We start from the raw sequence: 12811 nt of genomic DNA, 5'->3' as shown, positions 1-12811 counted from the left end.
TTTTTGTTTTTTTAGATAAATTATTATTATTTTTTTTTTTTCAGTATCAGTTATTTGACAGAATGGATGGAAAACTGCATAATTCATTTCATTTTTTTTCTTCAATACTGGAAAGAAAAGAATCAGGAAATGCTCCTTACGGTTTCTTCGGGAGATGCCATGCGCAGGGAGTTCAATTTATGCAACTTATCTACTTTTGCTCTTATTTTATGACGATGACAAACATGAAAGACGGGTAACTTGTTCTTTAAATTAGAGAAAAACAAAACGCAGCTTTCTAATGATAATTTGAGTGTTTCTTAAAGCTCCATGTAGCTATGTCAAGAAACTAGTCTCTCATCAAATAAACACCAAAAGCAGCAGAAGCAAGTCCGTCTCAGCTTCTGTCCAGTAAATAACTGAAAGAGTTGGGATCAAAGTTATCTCAGGCTAAGCAGAGATATTAGGCAACGGAAGTAATATCTCTGTTTTTGTTTTTTGTTTGGTTGTTTGGTTTTAAATCCTCCTCAATCAAATGCTTTTGGACTAAGACTGCATTTTAAAGAAATGTCACCACTGTATCAATAAGGAGAGGTGAAATCAAGCAGTATGACTTACGGCTTGTCGGAGATGTGAGCTGCTCATAAAAGGAACAAGCAACAATATAACATATAAAAAATGATTTGATGTTGAAAATCAAGAGATTTTAAAACCATTTTTTTAAAAAAGAAAGTGTGAAATAAAGGAAAAGAAAACTTGATAAGACTGTAGTTTCATGGCAGTAAATTCACAGGAGGTATCGAATCTGCAGCACCTCCAGTATGTGAATAAAGGCCAACGTGGAGGCTGCAGCACAGCTGGGGCCAGGACTATGGCAGAGTACTGTGTCAGCAGGAGACACAAATGTCTGAAAGGGCAGGGACAGCTAGCAGCGCTGTTGTGGAGGTGCGCTCCAGGTGTGCGTCCTCTGGTAGACGTCTCAAAAAGCTGGCTGCTGCTGCCATTATATAATTACGCGCATCATATTTCTGCACAAACATAGAACAAAACCACAGCTCAATTCTTGTTGAAGATCCATGGCTAGGATATTCCCGTCTAATAATAAACCCACTGCTAATTTAGAAAAGCATTCCTCGTGTATCTCTTCATATAAATCCCACCTCTGAGTTGATAGCCTAGCGGCCATATGCCCAGCAAATTCCCATCATATTAACCAAAGAATGTGGGTGGTCTCCAAACACCAAACGCAGTAGTTCAGGCAAAGCAGCTGACACTGTGCTTCTTACATGGACCTGGAAATGTATATTGCTATATAAGTAATTAGGCTAACTTAAACCAGCTTTTAATCTTTGCTAATGAAAATCTGCAGATAAAATCCTGTTCTTTTTTCACCATTTTTCAAATCCTTCTGCATCCAGTGTCTTGAAATGAAAACCTGTCTGGAGAGCTCCACTTCTGCTGGCACTTATGTGCCTATCCCAGAGACAAGACTGCCCAGCACAGCAGGAGGCTAAATTCCTGCAGGGGCATTCCAGATCAGCCAGCTCCCATCAGGTTCATGTGGGCTTCCTGCATGGGCCACCAGCACCGCAGTCAGCAGGCACCACACACCAAGCTCGGCACAGGCACTGGGTGTATGTAGCTTGGCTCCTCCGCCTCACTGGAAGTGCTGCTGTCACAGCTCAAGTCGCTGTTTCCCTTCTAAAGTCATTTTTGCACAACCAGAGCCTTGAGTTTCCATTTTTACAGCAGGAGTAGTTACATACTCGAGGGCTGAAGAAAGACTAATCAGATTTGTCATGTTTTCATTCTTCTGCTAGGCCAGGGTGGAGATGAGCCTCCAAGCAAAACAACTGGCAGCCTCAAGAGATTTTGGACTTGGAACCGACTGAGCTTCCCTCCATAAGCGTCCCTTTTGCCAGTGTGTCTGAGCTGAAAATAGCAAACCTGGACATGACAGCTTAGGAAAATGAGAGCAGGTTAGGGAGTACTAATTACTGCCATTCACTTTTAAACAGCTGCCATACCTGAGAGAACAGAGTAGTGAGGTTTGGTTAGAGCAGCGTAAGTGCCTCAGGGCACTTACTCCTCTGCATGCAGCGGGGCTCCCAGGAGGACAGCATGGCACAGGGCAGGCTGTGGGGGTGCCCACCCCTCATGTTGTGCCCCTTATGTCAGGAGGATGTCTGTGCAATTTGATGAGTGAGCTTTAAAGGTGCTGCAGGTGTCTCCCTATGCTCCAGACTGTGGCCATTGGCAGGTCTCTGAGTTGAACCCGCCTTCATCCAAGCATCACTGTGTCACATCTGAAGAAAGAGTGACAGGAAGGACAGCTGACTTATGAGTAACATAGGAAGGAACCACCTCTGTCAGGGAAGCAGGGCCTCCCTCTCTGCAGCACTGTGTCAGTGCTCAAGTCCTGAGGTAATGTTTCAGCAAGCCAAAATAAGCCTTTTTAATGAGGTCCAGGGCACATTGTGCCTCTTGCCAGCTTCTCATTAGTGAGCCGACTGCACTACAAATAGGCAAAGCCCATCAGCTCCATACAGTCATCAGTTGCTGCTGGGCCTGCTGCTGATTTACAGAGATGAGCTGTTCAGGGTTAAGCAGACACATATGGGAACTTGTAGGGAACTTCCTTGAAGTAAGCCCTAAAGTAAGTTACATCTTCCTTGGAGAGAGTTTAAAAATAAAACCAGATGAAGAAGCAGGCAGAAATAAGGTCTGGAAGCAGAGAGCCAGATCTGTTTTTATTTGCTGCATCTCACTGTGAACATCTGCTAAACAAAAAGGAGGAAGAAGTAACTACTAAAAGTGATGCTACTATTTCAAGGATAAAGAAAATGAAGATTATTCCAAAATTAACATCAGTGATTTTTATTTTTATTTTGAATTATCTTCCCATCGCTTCTGTTTCTCCAGTTGTGGCAAACTGCTGTGATAGTGGAATGAGCAGAATCCACGCTTGCCACTGCTCTCTCAGGAGTATTTAAGCATCATATTTTTGCATGTATGAGATCAGAGTAGGTCCTTAATGTGGGTAGTGATTCCAACAAGGACAAGGCTTTGAAAAAATAGGTTGTTTTCAGTGTAAGTATAATCATTTACTTAACCAAAAGAAAAATATTAGGTAGAACTGTGTGGTCAGTTAACTCCAGGAAAGATGTGACACAGGGCTCGTGGAAGAGTCCATCACTTGTGAACTGTAGTTGAAGGTTATCAACTCAGACAGCTTGTTCTTGACTCAACAGCTTTTTGTTGTGTCTTTAGTTTGGAAATGAAGCTAGAGTTCACAAGGCTTGTAGTCCAGGAAAAAAAATTTTAATTCAGTGGCAGTTGGGGCAGCATTGTGGTTTAACCTGGCAAGCAGTTGAACACTACACAGCCCTTTCCTTACATTTTCCCCACCATCCACTGAGGGATGGATGGGAAAAAAAGGTAGAACGTGATGCACAAAGCAATTGCTCACCACCTGCCAACCAATGCCCAGCCAGTTCCTGAGCAGTGGCCAGCTCCCCTCAGTTTTACAGTTTCCCCACATGGAGTGGTACAGTATGGAATGCCCCTTTGGTCAGTATAGATTAGCTGTCCTGATTCTGTCCCTCCAACTCCTCATGCCCCGACTGCACCCCTTGCTGGCAGGACAGTATTAGAAGATGAGAGAGCTCTGTACAGCTCTGCTCAGCAGCAACCGAAACACTGCTATGATATCAATCCAGTTTTTCTCCTAAAGCCAAAACATAGCATCATACCTAACGTTATGAAGAAAAACAGCTCCAGCTAAAACCAGGACAGACAGAGAAGACTGGGCAGGCTTAGAGTTTCCTGTACTGTAGTTTGATTTCCCCACCTTTTACCCTTCTAGGAAAAGGCTCTATGTATATCAGTCTCACAATGTCATAAATTAATTGCTAGCCACTTGCATCTTTGTTATATCCCTGCTTCTTTTGCCACAAGATTTGGCTTGAGTTTTTCTCATAATCAACAAGGGTGAAGGAAAACATTTTAAGAGGTTGGCAGAAACGTAATAAGAATTTAGCAGGAAGTTGAGTACTGCATTTCCATAGAAATGCATGAACTGAGATAATTTTCTATGTAGGAGGAAATAAACCTTATGTTTTGCGGGCTTAAAAAATAATTTCCTGTATCCCCTGAATATTCTGTGCAAAGAAAGGGTCAAGAAAGCTAAAATTATTCAAATTGATACATGCAATTTCACTTATAAATATCTGAATTTAAGCCTTTCATTGGTTGTTAAGTGGTATTCCTGTCCTTTGAGGCTTTGCATAGCCTTGTTGTCCCATTTTTTTGCTTTTTTTTCTTCTGATTATAATGGCGCAGTATGTACCATGTATCTGCAAGTCTAGAGTGGAAGAAAGCAATGCTAAGATGCAAGAACAGATGTACACAAGTAGTTCAGCCGCCTGGCTGGGATGTGCCCAGAGACTGCTGTAGAATACAGACTTATTACAGACCAAACCTGCCCCTCTGTCATGTAAATGACGTCACTGCAAAAAGTAGGGGATGTTGCAGGGCAGTCACAGAGCCTTTACCAAAGAAAGGTACATGGAAGTTCTACTTTTGTTTTTCCTCTGCTATGAAGCATACCAGGTTCGATATTGTGCCAGTTCCTTCAGTATTTCGGATGGATATTCCTTGTGGGAATGCATACATTTCAACCTTGGATAGGACTTGAATGTGGTAATTTTCACTCCTGTAGTTTTAGTTCATTAGCCAACCATAGTTTTATCCCTATATTACACTTTATAATCTTTACTGGAAAATGTATACATGTTTTATTTCAGATGGGGGCTTGAATTTTATACAATCCTTACAGTACAAAGTTCTAGTTTGTTTTTTTTTCTTTCTTCCTATTTTTTTCTATATGTTTTGCTAATGATCCTTTTAAGATGTATTTTAAACCAAATTTGCAAATTCTCTGAGTTTATATATTGGCAAATTTCACTTTATTGATTAATTTTCTTGAGGTCTTTGTCTGCTGAAACTTGACCACCTTAATTTCCAGTCTATCTTTATTTATCTAGAATTTAAATTAAGAAAGACTCATAAATGCAGCAAAGCACATGTGTCAAAACCTGTACTTACTGCATAGAAGAAGCAGCTGAATACGTTCTTCATTTTCAGTGGGATATTAGCAGGAGCAGATGGCTCTGCAAAAGACACAGGAGCTGGGATTTTTATAGGGAAATGAGTGGATAGCATTTCTTTGGCATTAAGTACGCACAGAAAAAAATAATCTTATTTTTTCACCTTGTTGACAGACAAAGAAATCTAAAACTTTTGCTCCTTGGGCTATGACAAAACATGTCTTAAGTGAGAGGATTTTCAGAACACAGATATAAAAGTGTTTTAAATGCGGAATAATAGTTGTTCTTTCAGCCCATTAAAGAGTTAAATTTCTAATTAATATCTTTGCAGTGCTTTCTAAAGTCTTTTATGAAAGATTAAAAGAATTGCTGGCATCACTGATTTATTGGAAATTGAGATATACAAGATGTATTATCTAAGCCAATGTTATATCAATTTTACTTGCATAGGCACTGATAAAAATGTCTAAAAAGTACAGACCTCTAGCTTAAGAAACAAAGCCTGTCTATATCTATGCAGATAAATACTGCATGGGGTATTTTTTTTTCCAGATGACTAATGCTAGGCATAAAAATTATTTACTATTTTGAAAAATTAATCATAATACATATGTTGTGCCTAACAAATAGACTCAACGTTTATGTGTAAGTGACTTATGCAAAAATCCTGTCAGCTGCTAATTTGTACATTTGCAAAAGCACAAAGTGAACAAAGAGACAAGGTTTGAGGTTTCTGAATTCATTGAGAAGTGAGACAGATGTAAACAGAGGCACTAAAATCAGACTGTTTTTATTGAAAATACTGTTTACTCTCTCTGGTATTTGCTTACAGCAGCTGGATGCTGGCAAAGGACATTAGTCTTGTCCTTGCATCACCTTTCAAGTAGTATGCTGATCCTTACCAGTCCTCCATCCAGTGGGCACAGATTTCCAAACCGATTGCAAAGTATCTGGAAAATTGCCTTTCTTGACCAGCAAGGGCCAGTTACATTTCCAGGAAACATTATTCCACATAAACTTATTTACCTTACTAAAAAGCGTAGCAGTCAAAGGAATAATTTTACATGGTAATATGTTCACCCATCTGCACGAAGTATTTACAAATAGATCTGACATTATGCACAACAAATCTGACGTTTATGGCTCTGATGATCTGTTGTGGCAAATACTGAAATACAAAAGTCTTTATAAATGAGATTTCCAAAGAGCTAAGCCAATAGAAAAGTCAACTGAAATTTAGCTAGAGGTATCTGAACAAAATGTATAACAAGGTACAGAGGAGTGATATACAAGATCTGTGGAATTCTTATTAACAGAAAGAGGCCTATTCTGTGTCTTTAGAAAGACCTTTTTTTTCCAACTTCATAGCTCATGTCCTATCACCTTGCTATTTCTAACATACCTGAAACACTGAGACACTCATTTTGTTAGAGACCTCTGAATATTACTGTAATCGTGTAACTGCTGGGATCTGGTACCAGCGCTGCTATTAACTTTCTGTAAGCATCAATAAACAATTTCAATGTATTTAAGCCTAAGTTCAGCAGTTTATAAACTGGTAAATATGATCTTTCTTGGCATCACAGGCTGATTTTTGTTTTTTTTTTGTGCAAAATATGATACATAAATATTTTAATATTTATACTAAAGACATAAGGACTTTAGGATGATGGGGTGATTGCAGAACAAGTAAGCATGAACCTAATCTCATTCCTTTTTTCAGGAAACTCTCATTGCCCAGCTTGCAAACGACAATCTGCCTGCTCTGTTACTTAACATTACGTCAGTAACCTTTCTAGTCCATACAGTAAAGAGCACATAACAACATCAGTTTCAGAGTCAGCTTTAACTTTTTTACTTACACATGAATCTTCTACCATTTTACATAAGAATTCACAATCAATTTCTGCCATTTGAAGGCAGGTCTGTCAAGTTGTTTCCCTTCTTACTCATCTGCTATGAGTACGCTGACCTGCTCTTCAACATCTATTTGCTCTGCACTGTTGAGTGCACCGAAATCAGAAACCTGTCCCTCAGCTTTTACACAAATATTCTGTTGTAAACCTTTCCTGTTTTGGCATTACCACATAGTAGTGCTGTTCTGAAAGTTATAAAAAGTTAATCATTTATGACAATGCAGGTATCAAGCAGAAATATTAGCCACTTCATTGTCTGCTCATGCATACAATGATAATATATAACACAAAGACTCTCTGCACAACAGTTATGCTCTACTAATTTCTGTTCATCAAATAGAGCAGAGAGAAAATCCTTTACCTCAGGATTTACCTGAAAATCCTGAGCAGTGGATTACTTACTATAGATTTTATGTTGTGGTGCACTCAGACATACTGTCTTGAAAGCTTTAGAGAGGTTCTCTATCTTCGAGAAATCCTGAAATAGACATGATCGTAGATTTTCAAAATTTATAAACTTTTTGTTTGCTCCAAAGCAGTCAGGAAATTGTTTGTTGCATTCCAGGGTTACTGAGCCGTGCTAGCAGACAGAAATTCAGGCTGATGAAAAAGACACAAATACAGTTAAAGCAATGGGTTTGAACCTAATTAGTTCTGGGGACTCAATGCCAGATTAGATGAATCATGAGTTTAATCACTTGGAGTACTGGGGCGATGGGGAATCCATCATTTTGGAAAAAGTGCAGTGGGAACAGATAGTAAACAAGCCAAGATAAAACTAGAATTAAATATTTTGAGGATTCACTACAACATTGATGCCTCAGACAAAGAGAGAGTCCAGAAAACTACAATTTGATGATTTCTGTACAAATTACGTACATCCAATATCTGCTACAATTTCTAATCCATGATGGAGAAAACATCTTAAAGAAGGGAGCTTGGGATCATGAATATTATTGAATCTGAAGATCAATAAAAAAAGCTGCAGGCTTAAAGAAAACTGGATGAAACAGGACTATGTAGTTCACAAAAGGGATGCAACGATTAAAGTGAGGACAGCACATTGGCACAGAAGACACATCCTGGTCTCTGAGCAGCTCAAACAAATAGTTATTTGAAAGGCCTCCCCAGCAAAAGTATTAAAATTTACTACAGCAGGAATTGCCAAAGACTATAGGACACACAACTGAAGAAACACTATTCTTTCTTACTAAATTTCCTGATTTACCTGTTTCCTATCTTTAATGATTATCAGGTTATTCTTCAACAGATTACCAAGCTATTAAAATGCTTTGCAGAGTCTTGTTTTTTCTTAAAAAATATGATTTACAATTATTGTTTGTCTCATCACTCTGTCAATCTAAACCATTTTAGAATGATGCTAAAATATGTCAATTAGTTCTTTTTTCATATTTTGGAAACTTTATAATCTTAGAGCATTCTGGGCCACCAATGAATTAGGCTGCGAAGAGCACTAAAATGACTAAAAGATTTAAAAAACTTCTTATAGAGACAAAAACAAGAGAGAAACAACTGCCAGAATAAGATTATGCTCTATGTATCTTAGTCTCATAAAAACCTAAACTTTCTATGGTATTCCAGACTCAACATACTCCTCAGAGATACTTGCTACACTAGATCCTGCATCAGGATGTATCTACTCTACAGTGGATGTATCTACTGTAATACCCTTTTCAGAAAGCTGCTACTGCCCTACTATATCTTTATTTTGAGACTTAATTCTTTTATTTTTAAAATAAGTTGTTTAGGCAATCAAGTAGAGGAAAATGAATGCTTAGCTACTTAAATTTATTGACTATTTCTTTTTAAAGCAGTTGTCAAGACACTTACTTTATACTACTTTGTTGGTCTAAATATTTGGCTTACAAACTGAATTTTAACAGCTTTTTGTATTGGTGCCTCAAAAGGCAGCAAAGTATATTTTTGTGGATAAAACATGTTTTTATTAGACTTTGGGTCTAATACACACTTCTCATGTTACTCACATACAGCAACACAGCATATTTTTGCAATATTTGAAGTATATTTGGAAGTGCATGAGAAGACATATTTGGTGAACATTGTCCACGTGAATAAGATTGCAAGGAATAATGCTGGTGAAGATGTGGTAGGGTAAGCTGAAACTATAGAGGAGCAGCAGTATCCCGAAGGGGCTCTGACTGATGCAGGTACTATGCAATGTCTTACAATTATCTTTTTGCTCCATTCAGTCAACATGTTGTCACACAGAAAGAGCAGGAAAATATTGTGGTTCTGTTTTCTTTATAGGGAATATGTTTCTCATTTATTTCCAAGCATATCAGATACGGCACACTGTTTCTCTCAGAGCACCATCTGCTATTCTGCCTTTGAGCTACTATGACTCACGTACTGCAGAGAATGTGCTGATATTTTAGCACTTTAGCAGAAATGTATATACTATTACATTCGTCAGCAATACTATATCCATGCATGGAAGGCTATGCATGGAAAGCTACTCATCATTATTAGACGCGTGTCCTCTATGCCCAGCAATCTGTTAGGAGAAGGGGAATTGCCATTTGAACTCAAATTTAAGGGATATGTCAGATCCAAAATGGGGAGGTGGGGCAAAAACAAAACTAAACCTTGCCAGATAGCGAATATTCTTTCAGTCTGTAAACTAGTCCCACTCATTTTAACATATAATCAATTGAGTAGCACTTTTTAGAAATATGAAAACATTGTTTTATTTCTATCATGAAGCTGAAATAATCCATGTTTCCTTCAGAAACATGTTTCCTTTGTTTTCTTAATTTCACCAAGGCTCAACACATCAGTGGAAAATTTCTCCCTCCTGGGCACCTTTCAGGAGGAGCAAGTCTCCCCCTTCTCATTTTTTTCCAGTCTACTTAAAGTGCTGAGAGACTGAGCACTTCGTATTGCACAGCCACTGCTTTCTAATATCACCTGGATCCCTTTGATCTTAAGAATACTTTCAAATATGGCATTTCTCTGTAATGGAAGAAATAGCTGACCTTGTTAGAGAAGAAATTCCCAGAAGATGTCTACTTACTTTAATATTAGAGTCTTGTAGTACGCTTAACCATCTGAGGAATACTCAAAAGAACCAACAAGTGAGCTTATCTCACCATTCCTTAGTTAAATAGTTCCTGCTTTTAAAGTTGAACCTGAGGGAAAAAAAAATTAGTACTGAAGTTTAACTTATCTCAAACACATTATTGTATGCCTACAGCAGGTCCCTTCTGTCCCTTTTCTAAAAAAATATATGAAAATATATGTTTTTTTAAATTGAAAATTTATGAATTTATGAGTGATAGGACTAGAGGGAATGGCCTCAAGTCGCACCAGGGGAGATTTTGGTGGAGTCACTGCCCCTGGAGGTGTTCAAAAAACATTTAGATGTTGTACTGAGGGGTCAGTGGGAAATATTCATGATAGGTGAGTGATTGGACTGGATGATCTTGGAGGTCTTTTCGAACCTTGGTGATTCTGTGATTCTATGAATTAAAAAACATATATTAGATGGCTAAAGTTGCAAATTCATTATCTCTCCTTTATTAGATCTCAGGGAAATAAATCACTGACAAGGTCAGAAACAACAGATGTCTTCTATGCTATGTATCTCATGTACTTTGCTATGAAATTACATGTAAACTCTGTTTCCTCACTTTACATCAGTCTAAAGCAGCCCTGGCTTGTTACATTTCATAGCACTAATATATAAGATGTCCCACAGGAGCTGCATTTTCAGAGATCGGGAGGGCTGTTTCACAAGAACACTGGAAATATTCTGTAACCTAAAAACATTACTTTGAGGCCAATGAGTTATTGTGTATGAAACAGAGACCAGTTGAGAAACAAAGCCAAAATACAAGCTATTAAAGAAATATATTTATCTTATGACTTCGTTAATACATCTGCAGTGATATTGCAATGCTAAAGGATGCTCAATTTTTCACGATTAGTTATCCAGAAAACTTCACACATTACTCAGTGCTTATAGTATGTGCCCTCCTTTAGCATATGCAGTTGATTTTCTTTCTGCTACAGCATCTTGTGAAATTAACCAGAGTGATTGCTTAAGCAAGCAGAGGATGGTTTTCCTAATGTTAACCTTCTGCTTCTGGGGGTAGAATCATGGGGTTACACCAGTGGCAGACAGCCTGCTGCATAATCCTGCTCTTACCAAAAAGGACTAGCTCAGGTTTTCCTGTTAAACTCAGTCCTTTCTCATCATATGCATCTTACTTAAGGTAAAGCTCGGGAAGATTAGGATTTCCAGACTAATTGGACCAGACCAAGCATATTTCAGAGTTAAACAAGCTCAGACTGTTAGCAGCAACCTGTAATTCTGCAAAGACTAAGCAACTGTTGAAATGCATGTTAGCTAATGAAATAAATAAAAAAATAAGTTCATCTTCTTCTAATCACTGCAAAGCCTGCCTAGTAATTGCTTCTCCTCAGAGGAAACAGTTTGGTGGGCAAATCTGGCTCTATAGAGCCACAGAGACCTAAGGGGGTGGGAAGAATGACAGCTGAGGTAGACTTCATAATAAACTACTGCTAGCTACAACATTTTATTTATTTGAAGTATTAAAAGATATTTCAAAAAGGCTAAAACTTCAACAATTAGAAGAAAGATGATGATAGCTTTTTTTTTTTTTTCTGATGTTGTTTCTTAACAAGCAAGAGAAAAGTATTGTAAAGACACAGAGGAAAAATCAGGGAAGATGGAGCATCATAACCAGAGAACTGGACAATAGAAGTCAGCATGATGAAGAAAAACAATATTTATGAAACAGAGATCTGACAGTCATTTATGTTTGTGCTGTCCGAGATAATTCCAGCTGATATACCCAGGAAAATTCTTCAGCCGAATGATGCAAAACTTTGTTTCAAACTACTTCGCTTTTCAGAATTCCTACGTATGCCACTCATTTTTCTCATAATGCTGGTTTTAATCTAACTGCATGCAGTTTAGTATTTGTATACAGACTTTTGACCCTTTTGTAAGTCTCCTTTATTTTAAGCGCAGAGAACTGACTCCATATGAGCTCTGACCAGGAGCACTTAATGTTAAAATCATAAAACTAAGTGAGCTCTAGAGCAGAACACAGATAAGGTACATCATAACACAATTTGCCTTCCCAGAGAAAAAAAGCCATTTGCAGTCAAAGAAATCCATACAATATATTTACAAAACTAGGTTAAATGTGCCTTACGCATAGTAAAATAAGACTGTCAGAATAATTTAAATGCAGTATATATGATGATTTTTATCACATAAATGAGATTAGATGAGTAGACATTCTAAAGAAAAACTCTAAAACCTTTTAAGTTGAAGCTTACACAATGCTGACTTTGTGCCAGTTTGAAATCCGATGTGTTTTTCTAGGCAGATATTTCTTTGATAGATATCAAAAGCCATTTTTTGACACCTTATTTAAAAGAAAAGATTTCACTCTACAGAATGATTTTATATTAAGTAGAAAATGGCTTAAAATGCCACCCTTGACTTTTCTATTCAAGCAATGATTTCAGCAGATGTTTGAAATCTTGGCATATATTCCTGTGACTCCGTAACCCAAAGGCAGCTCAGGAACCATGCCACAGTTTAATATTCTTTGAAGCCAATATAAGTTCTTCCACTGACTTCAATAGATTTGGGATTACAACCAAATTTTTGTTTTAATGTGCACTGTACTCTTTCCTCATTTGTTTCAGATCCATGCATGGATGCTTTTTTTCCAATACCAATCATTGAACTCACTCAAACTACAGAGTTTTTTTTTTTTTTTTTTTCCT

General features: G+C 37.8%; 1 long non-coding RNA gene across 1 annotated transcript; it reads right to left on the bottom strand.

Annotated features, from left to right (window-relative positions):
- Window positions 1-44: 44 nt before the first annotated feature.
- On the bottom strand, window positions 45-10173 carry LOC104912541. The gene is made up of 4 exons (XR_794725.3): window positions 10059-10173; window positions 7406-7481; window positions 5086-5150; window positions 45-1271 (listed from the first exon to the last, which is right to left on the bottom strand). It is a non-coding gene; the product is annotated as an uncharacterized LOC104912541 (long non-coding RNA).
- Window positions 10174-12811: the final 2638 nt, after the last annotated feature.

The sequence above is a fragment of the Meleagris gallopavo genome, chromosome 11 (genome assembly GCF_000146605.3).
Source record: "Meleagris gallopavo isolate NT-WF06-2002-E0010 breed Aviagen turkey brand Nicholas breeding stock chromosome 11, Turkey_5.1, whole genome shotgun sequence".
In the NCBI taxonomy this organism is placed as follows: Eukaryota; Metazoa; Chordata; class Aves; order Galliformes; family Phasianidae; genus Meleagris; species Meleagris gallopavo.
This window is presented reverse-complemented; position numbering and strand designations above follow the sequence as displayed.